Below are 19,541 nucleotides of genomic sequence, written 5' to 3' on the forward strand. Positions count from 1 at the left end.
ATATTCTCTATTTGATGACACATTGTCTTTCTACCTTCTTTTTTTTTTAATTTTTTGTTTATTGCAGTAACATTGGTTTATAACATTGTAAAAATTTCAGGTGTACATCATTGTACTTCTATTTCTGCATAGATTACATCATGTTCACCACCAAAATACTAATTACAACCCATCACCACACACATGTACTGAATTATCCTTTTCACCCTCCTCCCTCCCCCCTGCCCTCTGGTAACCACTAATCCAATCTCTGTCCCTATGTGTTTGTTTATTGTTGTTATTATCTACTACTTAATGAAGGAAATTACAGGATATTTGACCTTCTCCCTCTGACTTATTTCACTTTGCATTATACCCTCAATGTCCATCCATGTTGTCACAAATGGCTGGATATCATCATTTCTTATGGCTGAGTAGTATTCCATTGTGTATATATACCACAGCTTCTTTATCCATTCGTCCCTTGATGGGCACTTAGGTTGCTTCCAAGTCTTGGCTATTGTGAATAACACTGCAATGAACACAGGGGTGCATGTACCTTTACAAATTGGTGTTTTCAAATTCTTTGGATAAATACCCAACAGTGGAATAGCTGGATCATATGGTAGTTCTATCCTTGATTTTTTGAGGAATCTCCATACTGTTTTCCACAGTGGCTGCACCAGTTTGCACTCCCACCAGCAGTGTATGAGAGTTCCCTTCTCTCCACATCCTCTCCAACACGTTGTTTCCTGTCTTGTTAATTATAGCCATTCTGACGGGCGTGAGGTGATATCTCATTGTAGTTTTGATTTGCATTTCCCTGATAGTTAGTGATTTTGAACATCTTTTCATGTGTCTGTTGGCCATCTGTATATCTTCTTTGGAGAAATGTCTGTTCAGGTTATTTGCCCATTTTTTAATTGGGTTGGTAGTTTTTTTGTTGTTGAGATGCATGAGTTCTTTATATATTTTGGAGATTAAACCCTTATCAGAAGTATGGTCTGCAAATATCTTCTCCCAATTGTTAGGTTTTCTTTTCGTTTTGTTGATGGTTTCCTTTGCTGTGCAGAAGCTTTTTAGTGTGATGTAGTCCCATTTGTTTATTTTTTCTATTGTTTCTCTTGCCCGGTCAGACGTGGTGTTTGAAAAGATGTTGCTAAGACTGATGTAGAAGAGCGTACTGCCTATGTTTTCTTCTAGAAGTTTCACAGTTTCAGGTCTTACATTCAAGTCTTTAATCCATTTGGAGTTAATTTTTGTGTATGGTGTAAGGTAAGGGTCTACTTTCATTTTTTTGCATATGGCTATCCAGTTTTCCCAACACCATTTGTTGAAGAGACTTTCTTTTCCCCATTGTATGTTCTTGGCTCCTTTGTCAAAGATTAGCTGTCCATAGATGTGTGGGTTTATTTCTGGGCTTTCGATTCTATTCCATTGATCTGTGTGCCTGTTTTTGTGCCAGTATCATGCTGTTTTGGTTACTATAGCTTTGTAGTATATTTTGAAATCAGGGAGTGTGATACCTCCAGCTTTGTTCTTTTTTCTCAGGATTCCTTTAGCTCTTCGGGGTCTTCTGTTGTTCCATATAAATTTTAGGATTCTTGGGCCTACTTCTGTGAAAAATGTTGTTGGAACTTTGATAGGGATTGCATTGAATCTATAGATGGCTTTAGGGAGTATGGACATCTTAACTATGTTAATTCTTCCAATCCAAGAGCACGGAATATCTTTCCATTTCTTTGTGTCTTCTTCAATTTCTTTCAGCAATGGTTTATAGTTTTCGGTGTACAGATCTTTGACCTCTTTGGTTAAGTTTATTCGTAGGTATTTTATTCTTTTTGTTGCAATTGTAAATGGGATGGTATTCTTAACTTCTCTTTCTGCTACTTCGTTGTTAGTGTACAGAATTGCAACTGATTTTTGTATGTTGATTTTCTATCCTGCAACTTTACCATATTCGTTTATTACTTCTAAAAGTTTTCTGGTGGATTCTTTAGGGTTTTCTATATATAAAATCATGTCATCTGCAAATAGTGACAATTTCACTTCTTCCTTTCCAATTTGGATCCCTTTTATTTCTTTCTCTTGCCTGATTGCTCTGGCTAGGACTTCCAGTACTATGTTAAATAGGAGTGGTGACAGTGGGCATCCTTGTCTGGTTCCTGTTCTTAGAGGGATAGCTTTCAGTTTTTCACCATTGAGGATGTTATTAGCTATGGGTTTCTCATATACGGTCTTTATTATGTTGAGGTACTTTCCTTCTATCCCCATTTTATTCAGAGTTTTTATCATAAATGGATGCTGTATCTTGTCAAATGCTTTCTCTGCATCTATTGAGATGATCATGTGATTATTATTCTGCATTTTATTAATGTGGTGTATTACGTTGATTGATTTGCAAATGTTAAACCATCCCTGCATCACTGGAATAAATCCCACTTGATCGTGGTGTATAACCTTTTTAACGTATTGTTGTATGCGATTTGCTAGTATTTTGTTGAGGATTTTTGCATCGATGTTCATCAGTGATATTGGCCTGTAATTTTCTTTTTTTGTGTTGTCCTTGTCTGGTTTTGGCATCAGGGTAATGTCAGCTTCATAGAATGAGTTAGGGAGCTTCCCCTCCTCCTCCATTTTTTGGAAGAGTTTGAGAAGGATAGGTATAAAGTCTTCTTTGAATGCTTGGTAGAATTCACCAGGGAAGCCGTCTGGTCCTGGACTTTTATTTTTGGGGAGGTTTGTGATTACTGTTTCGATCTCCTTACTGGTGATTGGTCTATTCAAATTCTCTACTTCTTCTTGATCCAGTTTTGGAAGGTTGTAGGATTCTAAGAATTTATCCATTTCTTCCAGATTCTCGACTTGGTTGGCATATAGCTTTTCATAGTATTCCCTTATAACCTTTTGTATTTCTGAGGTGTCTGTTATAACCACTCCTCTTTCATTTCTGATTTTACTTATTTGTGCCTTCTCTCTTTTTTTCTTGGTGAGTCTAGCTAAAGGTTTGTCAATTTTGTTGATCTTTTCAGAGAACCAGCTCTTGGTTTTATTAATTTTTTCTATTGTTTTTTTGGTCTCTATTTCATTTATTTCTGCTCTGATTTTTATGATTTCCCTTCTTCTATGATTTTGGTCTTTGTTTGTTCTTCTTTTTCCAGTTCCTTTAGGTGCATTGTTAGATTGTTTATTTGAGATTTTTCTTGTTTGTTGAGACAGGCCTGTATCGCTATAAACTTCCCTTTTAGAACCGCTTTTGCTGTATCCCATAAATTCTGGCATGTCGTATTCTCATTTTCATTTGTCTCCAGGTATTTTTTGATTTCTTCTTTGATTTCTTTGTTAACCCAGTCGTTGTTCAGTAGCATTTTGTTTAATCTCCACGTATTTGTGGCTTTTCTGATTTTCCCTTCCTTTCTTTCTTTAAGTAGTTTCCTTTAGTTCTTTGAACTAGATTTCTTTGAACTAATGGTTACCTTGAAGTCTTTGTCTGTTAAATATGACATCTGGTCCCTCTCACAGGCAGTTTTGTTACTTACTTTGTTTCCTGTTTATGGGTCACATGTTCTTGTTTATTTGGATGTCTCATCATTTTTTCTTGAAAACTAGACATTTTAAGTAATATATTGAACACTGGATTGTAACTCTAACCCTCTCCAAGACTTGTTCTTTATTGGTTTTTGTTGTTGTTATTGTTTTGTGGCTAGCTTGTTTTACCGAAGTCTATTTCCTTGTAATGGGAAGCTTTTACTACTGTTCTTCAGAGAGTGAAGCCTTGAGCATGTCCATAGTCACATTGGGATCACAGAGATTTTAGCACTGCTCTATCTCCTTCTCTGACCACTTTTAAGCTGTCTGCTTCATGCATTATTTCACCTATTAGGCTCCACTAATTACTAGCTGACTGCTATAATGTTTTCAACAATGTTCTGAGGCACAAATTACTCAGCAGTCTGGTCCAATTAAATTAATGAAGGGATGGTTTTTGAAGCCAGTCTTTGTGGTTTGCTCTAATCCCAGGAGGGCTCTTTGCAGCTGTATCGTTCCTTGGTTCTCTCTGGTGAACTAGCTGGCCTATGGTATATCCTCTTGCTCTTAAGTGAGAGGAACTAAAGATTTCAAGAGTGTCCTTAGACTTGAACTTCCCACACTCTGTTTCAAATAGTCATTTGCTTTGGGTAGACCTTTGGAGCTCACTTTTTTTTATCGACTGCCTCTATCCCTGGGAAAATGCTCAGAAAAACTACTATGGGTACTGGGTAGAGTGGTAGTCTCTTGACTTCTAGGTTTTTTTCTGTCCCTGTGTGGAACCTCTGCCCTATGAGAAAGCTAGGGCAAGGGGGAGAAGTCAGGGCTCCAGTATTCTAGGCCTGCCACACCTAGAGTGGAATCTCCATCCAATCAATAGAGACTGGGTGAAGGAAAGGAGCCCTTGGGCTCTTGGCTGCATTGACCAGGAATTTAGTCTTTTCAACTTGGAATTGGAGGGGACAAGAAATGCTGGCAGCCTGCCACTCGAGGTGAGATATGATAAGCCTTGATTTGGAGCTATACACAGACCTTATATGCTTTACAAAAATTTATTTAAAATGGATCATACACCTAAATGTCAAGTGCAAAACTCTAAAACTTCTAGGACATAAAAGAAAATCTAGATGACCTTGGGTTTGACAATGGCTCTTTAGATACAACACCAAAAGCATGATCCATGAAAGAAAGTAATAAATTGGACTTCATTAAAATTAAAAATTTCTGCTCTGCAAAAGACACTGTGAAGAGAATGAGAAGACAAGCCACAGACTGGGAGAAAATATTTGTAAAAGCTATACCCAATAAAGGACTGTTATCCAAAATATACAAGAACTTTTAAAACTCAACAATAAGAAAATGAACAATCTGATTCTAAAATGGGCAAAAATCTGAACAGGCATCTCACCAAAGATATAAATATGGAAAATAAGCATATGAAAAGATGCTCAATATTATGTCATTAGGGAATTGCAAATTAAAACAATGAGATACCACTACACACCTGTTAGAATGGCCAAAAATTTAAATACTGACAATACCAGATGCTGCCAAGGATGTGGAGCAGGAGGAACTGTCAATTATTGCTGGTGGGAATGCAAAATGGTACACTTTGGAAGACAGTTTGGCAGTTTCTTACAAAACTAAACATAGATTTACCATACCATTCAGCAATTGCATTTCTAGGTATTTATCCAAGTGAGTGAAAGCTTACAATTACACAAAAACCTACACATGAATGTTTATAGCAGCTTTATTAATAATGGCCAAAAATTGGAAGCAACCATTTTTATTAAAGATATCCTTTATAAAAATGTCCTTTAATAGGTGAGTGGATAAACCATGCTTCATCCATAAAATGGAACATTACTCAGGGATAAAAAGAAATGAGCTATCAAGCCATGAAGAGACATGAATGAAACTTAATTTCGTAGTGCTGAGAGAAGCCAGTCTGTTAGTTTATTTTATGAATTAGGATCTAGTTTATCATCTTGAACATTCCATGTGCAATTGCAAGGAATATGAATTCTACTGCTGCTGTGTATAGTGTTCTACAAATATCAGTTATGACAAGTTGTTTATATTTATTATTAACTTTCTAGCTAATTGTTCTATTAATTCTTAAGAATAAAGTATTGAAATCTCCAAATGTAATTGTGGATTTGTCGGTGTCTCCTTGTAGTTCTATCAGTTTTTGCTTTAGGTATTGTTATGTCTTCTTGGACAATTGCCCTCTTTATCATTATGTAATGTCCCTTTTTATCCTGAGAATATTCCTTCTTCTGAAGACTACTTTTTTATATTAATGTAGCCACTCCAACTTTTTGGTTAGTGTTTGCATAATATAACTTATCTATGTATTTTTACTTAAAGTGAGTTTCTGGTAGAAAGCATATAGTTGAGTCTCAAGACAAAAGATTTGAACGACTACTTAGCTTAAAATTTTATATGAGTATTCAATAAAATTAAGTCAGTTTTAAGTTACATTTTTCTAGGAATTTGTCTATTTCCTCTAAAATTTTCAGTCTCCTTTGGCATAAATTAATACTATTCTCTAATCTTTGGGTTTTTTCTTTTGTTATGTTCCCCCTTTCTTTCACATTATCTCTATGTACCTTTTCTTTTTATCTTGAAGAATCTGTCAAATGCTTGTCTATTTTATTAGTTTTGTAAAAGAAACAAATATGGGGTTTTATTGATCTTTGTTGTGTCTGTTTTCTATTTCATAAATTGATGCTTTTACCTTTAATACCTCCTTCCTTCTACTATCTTTGTTTTTCCTATTTTTCCTACTATATTCTTAGCTTGGATACTTAGCTCATTAATTTTCACCCCCTCTTCTTTTCTAATATAACTATTTAAGGCTATAAACTTTCCTCAAAGCATACTTTCACCATGTCTCACAGGTTTTTATATGTAGTATTTTCATTATCATTAAATTTTAATTATTTCAAGACATCCCTCATTTCTTCTTTGATTCACGAGATATTTAGGAATGCATTTTAAATTATTAAATATATGTAGATGTTTTATTTACATTCTTTATTAATATATAAGTTAATTGCAGTGTGGTAAGACAACATGGATCCTATGATACCAACACCTTAAATCAGTAAATGATTTTTTATGGTCTAATGCAGAATCAATTCTTGTAACTGTTCCAAGTATGCTTCAAATGAATTATGTTTTCTGTAATTTTTTGAAGCAGAAGTATATATATTTCAATTTCCATTTGGTGAGGCTTATACATTGTGGTGTTTAAATCTTCTGTATGCTCTTGATTTGTATATGTTATTTCTCAATAATTGAAAAGAGCTATTGAATTCTCTCACTTGGATTTTTCAATTTCTCCATAGACTTCTATTAATTAATATTTTGAGGCTATTTTTAAGTGTATATGTAATATTATGTAACATTTTCATGGAAGTGACATCCCATCACCTTTGCCATTATCCTATTGGTTAGAAGCAAGACACAGATCCTGCCCACATTAAAGGGGAGGAGATTTACACAGTGTAAGGATCATAATGGATCTTTCTTTTAGATCTACTCTTAGAGTCTTACTTCCACAATAAGTATTTGTTATTATTAAACACCTCCCGGATAATACAACTAGCTTAGAACACTTCAACTCCATTTATACCCATCCCAACTTAAATTGTCATGTATTTGACAAAGTGGACTTCATCAAATTAAAAACTTTTGCTCTGAAAAATGCACTGTTAATGGAAAGACAAGCCACAGACTCAGAGAACTCGATTCCAAATAACATATCTGACAAAGGACTTCTATCAAGAATATATAAGGAAACCTAAACACCCAACAATAAGAAAAGCAAGAACCCAATAAAAAAGGGGGCAAAAGATTTGAACAGACAATTCACCAAAGAAGATATTCAGATGACAAATAAGCATATGAAAAGATGCTCAAACTCATATGCCATTAGGGAATTGCAAACTTACACCAAAATGAAATATCACTATATACCTAGTAGAATGGCTAAAATTTAAAAAAAAATTATGATAATACCAAATGCTGATGAAGATGTAGAGCAACTGGAACTCATCTATTTGTGGTGGGAATGCAAAATGATACAGAAACTTTGGAAAAGTTTGGCACTCATTCCCACTCCTAGGCATTTACCCTCTAGAAATGAACATTTATGTTCACACAAAACCATTATCCGAAAGTTTATAGCAACTTTATTCATAATCACCAAAACTGGAAACATCTCAAATGTCCATCATTTAGTGAATGGATAAAAAGCTGTGGTACATCCAAACAATAAAGTACAACAATAAAAAGGAATGAACTGTTATTACACATAACAACATGGATGAATCTTAAATGCATATTACTAAGTGAAAGAAGCTAGACCAAAAGGTCTACATATTGCATGAGTCCATTAATACTATCTTCTGGGAAAGGCAAAACCATAGGGATCAAGAACAAATCAGTGGTTTCTAGGGCTTGGGAATGGGTAAAGAGGTTGACAACAAAAAGAGCAATCGAGAAAAATTACTAGTGATAAAAGTGTTCTGTATGGTACTGGAATGGAAGAATACGTGACTCTGTATTTGTCAAAACCCATAGAATTATACACCATAAGACTGAATTTTACTGTATGTAAATTAGAAATAAAAATCTCTAAACCAACAAATATGTTTTTGACTATCAAATGAGCACAGATTTTAAAAAGGCCATGTTTTGATGAATGTGTGTAAAAATATACACATTTATATACCACTGATGGGAATGTAATTTGTACAATTATATTGAGGACAATTCAAGAACCGTCCAGGTACCCTAATAATGCTCTCATCATTCAAACTCAGTAATTCTAATTATACAAATTTATTCTGAAGAAATCATTAGAGATGCACATAAAGATTAATGTACAATGATGTTCATTACATTTTAATTTTATAGGCAAAACTGGTAATATCCAAAATGTCCAGCAGTATGGGATCATCTAAATAAATTTTGTTAGATCCATATGAAATACTATGTAACACCTAATATTGTGTTTTCAAAGAATGCCAATGACATGGAAATATGCTTAGTTATTTTCAAATGAAAAAAGTTGAAGAATATATACAATATGAAGTCAATTTTGTTTTTAAATTTTGTTATACACATTTTTTATAAAAGTGTAAAAGAAAACACTCTAATGTTCTGAGTTACTGTTTTCTGGGTTATAAGATTATAGGTATTCTTTAATTTTTAATTTATACCTTTCACTTAATTTTTTACCAATCAGTTGTTACTTTTATCATCAAGAAAAAAAGTTTCTTATTTTGAAAAAACAAACAAGACCAGCCTAATCCAGCCAAGCCCACGATCTTTTCAGTTGCTATCTTCACTTAGAAGGCTATACTTTTGTTCCCTGGACGCTTGTTGTCCTCCTGCTCCTTCAGGTACTGGACTCATTGCAGATGAACACCTGTCAAAGCGAGAGAGATTGGTAGCATCTCTCCAAAAGCATGAAACCTCTAAGTTAAACTGCTCTAGTCAGCCACAAGCTGATACTGGTATCAATCTCCATGACCCATGTAGAGAATAGATGTCTTTAAAAGCTGTAATATCCATCTTACGTAATTGGAATTTTCCCCTCTTCTAAATCTCTTCTATGAAAGAATCTTTTATAATCCTTCTCCAAAGCAGCTCTTCTTTTTATTTTAGATATTCCATCACACTCTGGGGAATGACAAATAACAGCTAGAAGCATTGACCTTTCATTGTACTGTTTCTTTATGTCATATCTGGTGTTTGGGGTTGCCTGGAGCCATTCTGCTTACTGTCTCTGGCCCATCCATCCTATTAAAAACAAAAAACTGAGCTATTTGGTACTACTTGTGCTATCTCCTCTGTCGTTGCTCCCTTTAACACCCTGTCACTGAACCACAGTTCTTCTAAGTTGCAAACCTTGTACTGGGATGTTTTTCAATAAAGGTCAACAAAAATCTCCACAAATGCAGCCCTACCTGAGAAGAGTGGCTGGCAGTGACTCTCACAAGTAGCAACAAAGTAGTGCAGTGCAACAACTTATCTTCCATCTACCTTAAAAAATTACGGGTTATGAAGCAAGTCTCAGTGCATCCTCTTTGAAAGGATTTTACGACCTCCCTCACTTTCCTCTTCTCCCTCCCACCATTCCTAATGGCAGTAAGTTCAATCCTATTTTCACTCACAAACATCAGGGATCTCAGGTTTGCTTCCTTCATTCATGTAGGCTTCCAGGTCCAATATCCACTAAAATGTCAAGCATTTGTTACTCCATTATGGGATTTCATAGCCTCCCTCTTCTTCCTCTCTGCCCTCCACTCCTTCTCTCTCCTTATATCCAGAGAGAAACATGGGTGTCACTCCCAACACTCACTGCGACTTCATTCACTCATTCACAATAAGGCTCCTCCCAGATGTGGGCTGTCCCAGACATATGGCCTGGGTGAAGGAAAGGAAAAAACACCTGATGAAACCTATCAGGGTGGGGCAGGAAATGAAAGGTGGTTAGTAAGAGCAAGGAGTGCACTAGAAGGACTCGGAAGAAAGGAGAGGCAAGGCTCAGGATAAGGCACCAGAAGGTGTGACCAAGGGTGTCCTGAGGAATCACTAAGAAGGTATTTGAAAGGCACAAGACTTTCCACTTCCCCCATGCCCTATTCTGCCCACTCCCAAAACAGACAAAATGTAACCAGGGCCCCTGATATTGTTTCCTATTAAGACATAAGATTTCTGTCCTTATATACCATAAATCTTAAGACAAGTCCTAATCTCTGATGACCAAGTCAGAAGGGGGGGTTGGGTTGGGGCAAGCTCTCCTACTGCTGTTTCATAATCAGGTGAGACATCAGGGGTAAATCCTGAGGCTGGAGTCAGTAGGGTTGTTGGCCTTGGCTACAGCTTCTCCCGTGGCTGCTATGAGATCAGGTAGGAGTGGGTATCAGGTTGATTAACGTGAGTATTGTCCAAATTCAGAGGCAACTATGACAAATTCAACCCCAACCTTAGCATCCATGCCTCTCTGGGTCTTAAGAGATGTGAAGAAGGAAGTATTAATGAAATAGAGTGACTCCCAAGGACATATACATGGGCTAGAAAAGTGCCAGAGGAAGTCATGGCTTTTATTTGCTTTCATCGGTGATACCTTATTCATGGGGCTGAAGGAAAAAGAAAGAATATGAGCACAGAGATAGGGGTTACTTTCAAGTCAATTGACTGTTTTCCTTCCATGAAGCTGGGGTTCTTTGTTGCTAAAACTCAAACTCATCTCTGGTAGCTTATATTCCAGCATTGGAGACTCAGCAATTTTTGACTGTTGGAGGCCTAACAGGGCAAGTATTATGCCATATTATAAGGATTTTCTTTGCTGTGAACATGGAATGCTCTTTATGGGAAGTAACAGTTCATATACACACATACAGTACAACTTCTGAAAAAAGAAAGGAGCTGAGAGGGCTACGCATGAGATTGAAAAGAGCAACATGTGGTCTGGAGAGTCTCAGGAGTGATCCCTCTGTTGAGTCATGCTTTGTGAAGCTGAGATGCAGAGAGGCTGCAGTCACCCTCTGCTCCTTTCCTTTTCTTCTCCCTCACATGAAGTCTTCTACCAGCTCCTCCTGAGGAATAAATATAAAGCAGCCCCCACAGGAGGGGTTGGGCTGTCTGAGGGCCTGGTCACTAAGGCAGTGGCTCTAAACCTTGATTAGAATATTGACTCATTTAAAGACTATAACAGAAGAAAAACGACTATATGCAATGTCAGAGGGTTCACAGAGACTCTCTTCTCCTAAACTTTACCTTCCAAGTCCAAGGGCCATCTCTCCACATCAATTTCTAGCCCTCCTTCCCAACAGCACAGGAAACATCTACAATATGGCCACTAAACTGGATGTATCCTGACCCTAGAAGAGCTTTTACAAAGTGGTTTTGTTATTCACCCATTGATGTGAGCTTTGTCTACCCTTCATCTTAAAAGCTCAATGTGTCTTGTTCTAGTTAATCAATATGTGTGTTTTTAAAGTACAGTGCCTAGTTTTTTCCAACAGCAGTACTAGCTCACTTCTCAACTCAGAGACTCAGAAGCCAAAATACATTGTGGAACATAGCCAAAAAAAAGTTTGTACCATGTGATGACGTTAGGTCAAGGTCAAGGAAAAATTCTGATCCTGAAGAAATCTTTTTATGCCACTTCAAGCTGACCAGTCCGCTGATCTTTCAAAGAGTTAGGAGATGGCCACAGGATTCCATCAGTGCTAAGGGCCAGCAGCTCCCCTAGCTGTCCTTGCCTAGGATTGCTGCTCATCCTCTCACACCTGAAATGTGACAGACCCACATAGCAAGGTGCCGGGCATAGAGCAAGCACTCAATAAAGGAGGGGATCATTTTAGCTGGGCATTCTGCCAGTCAACACCTCAGTGCAATGTACAAACCATAGTTTTTGTATCTCCTAATAATCCCCACCACTCTTCTCAGGCTCGTACTATCCCACTACATCCTCTCTTCTCTTGGATCTGCAGTTGCCATGTGCCAACCTCCAGATCATTCCTCACTGAAGCCTATCGTACCTGGCCCACAGTGTTCATTCCCGGCCCAGCTTCTGCTGTAGTCCTGGGTCACCTCAATATCCATGTACATGACCATCTGACATCCTAGTTTCCCAGGTATCTTGATCATTCCAGTTTTGAAATCTTAACATTCCAAAACCTACTCTCTGATTACAGGTCCTATCATTCCAGTTTTCCAACTACTCAACACCCATCTTGATCACATTAAGGCCTCTTTTTGTACACAGACTCTGAGCTCACTTCCACCTTTCTTCCATACAGTCTGGCTTCTCAAGTCCATTTCTGTGTAACCTCTCTCTTGCTGGCTGTCCACTCCTCAATCAAGGTAAATTACAGGCAACCAAATGTTACTTGTGACAATGGCCCAAGATTACTTTATATTTTCCTGAGTTTCTAATCAAATTTCAAACTAGATTCTCACTTTGATATACTATAAGCTCTCCTGGTAATAGCCCCACTCCAGCCTTTTGGCCTGGATATTTCTTAAAGATTCTGATTTGTCTTCATAATCCCGTCCCTGGTCAGCTTCCTCTCCATTATCTACCTCTACAATTACAAATCTTCAACACCCTTATCACAAATCTTCAACACCCTTATCAAGTACTCTTCCTTAACTCCTATCCCTATCTCTATGCTCCAGTGAAGAGGTAATTCCTTTCATCTGAGACTAACCCTCCACCCATGTCCTAGAGCCATAGGTTTTGCCTTCCTATCTCTACCTGCATCATCTTTCAGGATCTTATTTCATCTGTTATCATCTCTCTCTCCCACATCTACAATGCCTCCCTTCTCAGTTCTTCCTGCCCCACAGTCTGAAAGTATACTCAATTTTCTCCCATATTAAAAAGGAGCTTATATGACTCATTGTAGGGCCCTGGAATGGTTAACTTGTATTCTAGTTGTCACATCTCACAGAAAGAAGACTTCTCATAGAGCAATAATGATTAATCACACTAAAGAAGAAAAAGGAAATGTGAGCCTCTTGAGCAGTGAACAGAAAGTGGAGGCCTACCTGTCAGTGTAGTAAAGGGATACAGCTGAGGTAAAGTTGAAAGGGGAAAACTGTGAATATCAGCCACAGGAGCAAATCCAAGACTGTGAGGATGAAGTTTCTGATCAATGATCACTCTGGTCCTACCCAAGGAGCAACTGGCAGCAATTGTAGTAGCAGCAGCAGCAGCAGCAGCAGCAGCAGCCACGCAACATCTACAAGTAGCCAAGACTAAAATGCAGGCATAGAAACAGTATTTCATGGAAAACACAATATTAAATCACATATATGTGGCACTTGTGCTGCTACTCCCCCTTCTCCCACCCTCAGCAAACATCACTAATTAGTTATAACCCTCTTTCACACTGAGCTGAGACCTGGCTTCAGAATCCTTTTTATAAGACATAATCAAGGCAGGCACTATCAATCAATTGGAGATAGTACTTGAGATGAAATATATTTGCTATCCTTGCACTACACAGAAAAGTCCTCAGCAAAAGAATTAGAAGATAGGAGTAAGCTTCAGGAGCAAGCATATTGAAGACAGCTTGTTCGTTGTAGGCAACTGGCGGGGACAAGCTGAGCTCATGGAGATCACAGAGCAGGCGCCCAATTAATGTCTGTTGATGATTCATTTTTTCATTCAACAAACATTTAATGAGGCCTACAATGTGCACTGGATTAGGCACTGCGAATACAAAGATGAATAAGGCACTGTCCTTGCACGTAAGGAATTTAGAGTCTGGTAGACGAGAGCCATAGACACGGACAATGATAATACAACCTGATAAGTGCTAGGACACTTAGCAGGTTGTATTATATCCATCCGAGTAGGATTTCTTCAGAAGAGCATAACTCCAGGTTGCTGTTGGATCCATGAAGTCCTCCCAGCCACCAGGGCCTGCTGTTGTTTCTGTCACACGGTGAGTGTCCCAAGAACTAACAATGATAGCTGTAATTTATAGAGCACTTATGAGATACACTTTACAAATATCCTCATGGAAACCCTGCAAATTAATTATCATGTTAGATGAAGTGAGGTTCAATGAGGTTAAGTAACATGCCTTAGATCACACAGCTAGTAAGCAGTCGAGTCAGGTTTCAAATTCAGTTTTGACCAACTCGAAAACATTTTTCTACGTTTTTAGGATAACCTTTATTCATGTGTAACACAACTTTTCACAGCTTTCTATTTGAAAATAAGAGCAAAGGCAACAGATTAATGATCAGGACATAGACAAAATTCATCTGGTTTCCCAACCTATTTGGCAAAGAAAAAAAAAGAAAGGCAGAGAAATGAATTCACACTAGCATACCATTGAAAATCTTGATGTCAGTTTGTTTTTCTTTCTTTCTTAAACCCCAACATCTTCACTGATGATGTAAAATAGAAGCAATTCTAGTTAACTATCTTCTTTTAATCCTTGTCATGGTCAACATTATCAGCGGCAACTATAGTTGATACAGCATTTAGCATATTCCAGACCTGTTCTAAGCAATTTACGTAATCCCATTAAATTCTTACATTCGCCCCCTCCAATCACTGCAAAAAGATATTATTACTCCTATTAAATAAGAGGAAACAAAGTCCCAAAGAAGTGAAAAACCATGCTCAAGACCACATTGGTAAATATGGGAGCAGATCTGAGCTCAGGCTATCTAGTCCCAAGGCCCAAACTCTCACTAAACTGCTTTGCTGTCCTGCTCAGGGCTTCCTCTCCCACCCTTTCCCCTACTGCCCTCCGGATGGATAGTTACATAAGGCCCACCGAAAATACATCAGGTTTACTTAAATATAATCTACCATTAATCATTCTAGTCACAGAAAGCCATTCTCTGAATCCCCAGGGTCACTACTCTGAGCCTTAAGTGGAGAATTTCCCAAAGAACATTGTGTTTATATTGCTTTGAGAAAAGAGAAAATAAACAATGGATATGTTTAGATTTTTAATTATTGAACATATTTTTTCCTTGGAGGTGTAACCATAAACGTTTATAAATCTCTAAGCAAAATAAAGCAATTGAGACAATAACAACTAAGGCCATTTCTTCCCTGAGTGGGTTTTAGATATAAACGCCTCCACTTTTGGTAAAAATCCTCTGGGAGACGTGACAGTGAGAGTAGGCCTGCTGCTGCTAAAGACCGGGAACTTAGTAATACTATAAGAGGTCTGCAGCTGTTCAGACGTCTTCCTGAGAATCAACATTTCTTAAACGGCTGTCCCCCAAAAAGAAACTTCCAAAATCTGTGCAGTCAAGGCCTGGCCCAGAAGGAACCAATGGCAACGCCCATCTAAAGAACATAAGAGGATCTTTCATCAAGGCCAGGGTGGGGTAGGGGGATGCACATTTGCCAAAGTCTGAAAGCCTTGATTTTTCGCTCTTCTCAACCTTAATTTTCTCATGTTCTATTATGTCTGTTTTTATAACCTCTTATTTAGGAGGTAATCCCTTCTTCTCTACTCCCACTCCTTCTGGCCTTAGATCATTTATCATCTTAACTACTATAGTATCCTTCTAACTGATCTCCCTGTCTAGATTTGAAAATCTTCCAGAACTCTATACTACTGCCAGAGTGACCATCAAAAGCATCCCCTTCTTAAAACACTCAAAATGAAACCCAAAGTTCATGGCATAATATATAAGGATCTATGCCCAGTCTACATTTCCAAGCTAATTTCATGAACTACTTGTAGTTCCAATTCATCATCCTATTTCCAATGTCCATGTCTTTGCTTAGAAGGTCATTCTCTTTGTTTTCTGCCTGGTCAAACTTTACTTTTTTTTAAGAATCAACGTAAGCATCAGTTCCTCCAACCTCTGGCATCTCCAGACTCAATCAAATGATTTCTCTTCTGAACCCCATAGCACCTTGTACATACCTCCATTGTAGAGCATACCATACTGTTGCAATTATCTGTGTACACGTTGAACTCTCTCACTAGACTGAGAACTCCTTGAGGGCAGGAACTGTGTCTAATTCTTCTCCATATCCCCATCACCCAGCACAGTGCCTGGCAGCTCAAAAGGCAGTAGAGAGAAGCTGAAGATGCAGGAGAGAGAACAATAAAGCAGTATTTTTGAGTTGGGGCACAATACAAATATGCTGAATGAGTTGAAGCTATAGAAAAAGATATTTCAGCTCAATATTGCATAGAGGTCTTGAAAGAAGAGACAAGCTGACTCAGGAAGGAGTTCCCCATCACTAAGTGCAGTTACTCAGAGGGTAAAAGACCATTTGTTGGGTATATTATAAAAGGACTTGCATTACGGCAAATTAAAATAACCTATTTTGGATATGAGACTTTTAAGGTCCTTCCATCCCAGAGAATTTACATCTATAACCTATACAATAATCAAGAGAGCCATCACTCTGAGCCTGTCACAGACTCATGAGTCAATGGTGGCTCCCAGAGTTGTGGGCAAGGGCTAAGGCCTCATTCCCATCCATACTAGACTGATTACAAACTTACAGCATAACCCATTCTCCAGTGGCCTGCTTCCCAGACGACCCTTGAACCTGGAGCAGGAAATACTTTAAACACTTTCAAAGCCTCCAAGAAGGACCTCATTACCCAATGTATCTTCCACAACCTGCTACCTAAAGCCTTAAATTTCCTCCTTAAACCTTTAGCGCCTTTGATCAATGCTTGTTAAAATGCCAGTTATCTAATGTGGTGAGCTGGCATCAAGCAAGTGTATACTAAAGGATGTATAAAAGCAACACAACCCTTCTGTCCCACCTTCTCCCAACATAAATGAAAGAACACCTACAACATATCCTGATTTTTAATTCTGGTACTCAGTTTCCCCAAGTGCAAAATATGGAAGGTGTATGAAATGATCAGAGAAATTCAACAGTTTCTGAACTTATGTTTTTCACCTATAAAATAGACACATGGAATCTGTTCTTCCAATTTTACCAGACTTTTTTTTTTTTTTAAAGATTTTATTTATTCATTTTTCCCCCCAAAGCCCCAGTAGATAGTTGTATGTCATAGGTTCACATCCTTCTAGTTGCTGTACGTGGGATTCGGCCTCGGGTTGGACGGAGAAGTGGTGCCTTGGGGCGTGCCCGGGATCCGAACCCGGGCCGCCAGCATCAGAGCGCGCGCACTTAACCGCTAAGCCACGGAGCCGGCCCCAATTTTACCAGACTTTTATAAGGAAGAAATAAAACCATGTTTGTGAAAGGCTTCTAAATGATAAAGTGCTATACAAATTTAAGGAATTACTATTGCAAATTAAAATATATGAGAGGAGAGAGGTAAAATAAGCATGCTCTGCCATTAATTAGATGAGTTACCTTAGCAAACTTATTCTACCTTTCTAGGATGCCTCAGAGGGTTGTGGTGATGATTAAACGGGAACATGTGAAGTAGGCACACAATAAAAATCAGTTTCCTTTGATCTGACTGAGGCTGAATCTCAAGAATAAATGTGACCTTCAAGTACATGTAATCCAACCTCGCATTCCATGCAGAGAGATTCTCAAATTCTATCCCAAGTGGTCATACAAGCCACTAGGTATCACTTCCAAGAGTATTTTCATCTTTGGACAGTTCCTAAATCTGTTTCTTCATTAACTAGAACTGCCTTCAAAAGCAGCAAAAACTATCTCTGACTTCATAAAAGATCTGACAACAGACCATCAAACCCTCCATTTTGGAGGAGTTGTCTCCCACAATCTAAACAGCTCTAATTCCTATGATGCTTCTCATAGGATCTAAGTTCAAATCCCTCTCTGTATCCTGAATGTTCTCCTCTAGCTCTGTCTCAGAGAGTTGCTATGAAAATTAAAAAACCACCAAGTGGAACAGGATTTTTACCTCTCTGATTCTAAGCTTTTGTAGTGAGAACGCAAAGTTAGCTCTATATTGGAGGGTTTAAATGTCCTCAATGGGTACATATCCTGTAAACAACGAGCAATGAGTCCCCAGAAGCTTGCAGGATGGAGGAAGCACTTCTAAATGGGGAAGGGGAGGATCAAAAGGATGCTGACAGCACTAAAAACAAATGGCTTACTACATAATTTCTCTAATATTACCAATCACTTCTGTACTTACACAAAACAGGGATGTGGAACATTATAAATAATGCAGGCTCCTAGGGTCATGTGGAAGAAATGTTAACATCATACCCAAAAAATAGATTTTATATGACTTCTATACTGAAGAGTCTAGTCTATGCAGATGACATCTTCTGTACTTTCCCCACCAGAATCTCAGTTCTTAAAACATCTGCCTATTTCTTTCAGAAACTAGGAAAAAAATACTGCAGATAATAGGTAGGATACATACACACATACACAATACAGAAGACCCAAATAAAAGGAGAAACATACCACATTCATATGTATGCGAAGATTATAAAGACGACATCTCTCCAAAAATTAATCTATACATTCAATGCCACTCCAATTGCAATTTCAATGGTATTTGTGGTGAGAACTTGACAAGTAGTTTCTAAAAGTCTCCTGGAAGAATAAGCACATGAAAATAAAGAAATTTAAAAGAAAAAATAAGAATGAGGGATTTACCCTACTAGATAAAGTTGTTATTAAAAACTAGGCATGTAGGAAAAGACAGCACCCACATTGTTTAATCGCAATGCAAAACCATATATATATATTTTTTATATAAAAATATATTAATTTTTAAAATTTTTAAATATTTTTAAATATAAAATATATTTTAAAAAATATATTTTTTATTTTATATTTATTTTATTTTTATATTTTTTATATTTATATTTTATATTTTTATATTTCTTATAAAAATATATATATATTTATATTTCTTATAAAAATATATATATATATTTTTTAGAAAAAGTAGTTCAAACCAGAAATCTTCAACATGAAGCGTCACAGTAAATAACTACTGGGTCAAAAAAAGAAATGTAAATTATAATCAAACATTTAGCAAACAATAAAACAAGAATACTACTTATGAGATTCAGCCAATATTATATATAGCCTTAAGTTTTCTCATTATAAGATAATGAAAACAAACTCATCTCAGTAAATATAACAAATATAACGGGAGTCAAACAAAGGAGAGGAGAAGGAGACAGAAAGAATATGTGAACAAATAATGGCCAAAAACTTACCAAATGTGATGAAAAAATATTAATCTATACATGCAAGGAGATCAATGTATGCCAAAAAGGATAAAATCAGAGACATTCACATCTAGATTCATGATAAACTGTCAAATTGACTTCAGAATCTTGAATGCAGCAAGAGAAAAACAACTCATCACATACAATGGATCATCAATAAGTTAAAGCTGATTTATCATCATAAATTACAGAGACCAGAAAACAGTGGGATGGTATATTCAAACTACCAAAGGAAAAAACAAAGTCAACTGAGAATTCTGTAACTAGCAAAACTACCCTTGATAAATGAAGGAGAAATTATGACATTCTCAGATAAACAAAAATTAAAAGAATTCCATGCTAGCAGACATGCA

At 37.2% G+C, this 19,541-nt stretch overlaps 1 long non-coding RNA gene across 20 annotated transcripts in view; it reads right to left on the bottom strand.

Annotated features, from left to right (window-relative positions):
* Positions 1 to 7,686: 7,686 nt before the first annotated feature.
* The window catches only part of LOC131401145 (uncharacterized), a 75,758-nt gene continuing 63,903 nt past the window's right edge, over positions 7,687 to 19,541 (bottom strand). For 15 of the 20 annotated variants that reach the window (XR_009217573.1, XR_009217570.1, XR_009217565.1 and 12 more), the window contains 2 exons: positions 18,410 to 18,541; positions 7,687 to 16,108 (listed from right to left, as the gene is read on the bottom strand). This is a non-coding gene — a long non-coding RNA (uncharacterized LOC131401145). The remainder of the gene's footprint in view (positions 16,109 to 18,409; positions 18,542 to 19,541) is intronic. The other 5 variants (XR_009217571.1, XR_009217574.1, XR_009217568.1 and 2 more) reach the window with 5 other exon arrangements.

Source organism: Diceros bicornis, chromosome X (assembly GCF_020826845.1).
Source record: "Diceros bicornis minor isolate mBicDic1 chromosome X, mDicBic1.mat.cur, whole genome shotgun sequence".
In the NCBI taxonomy this organism is placed as follows: Eukaryota; Metazoa; Chordata; class Mammalia; order Perissodactyla; family Rhinocerotidae; genus Diceros; species Diceros bicornis.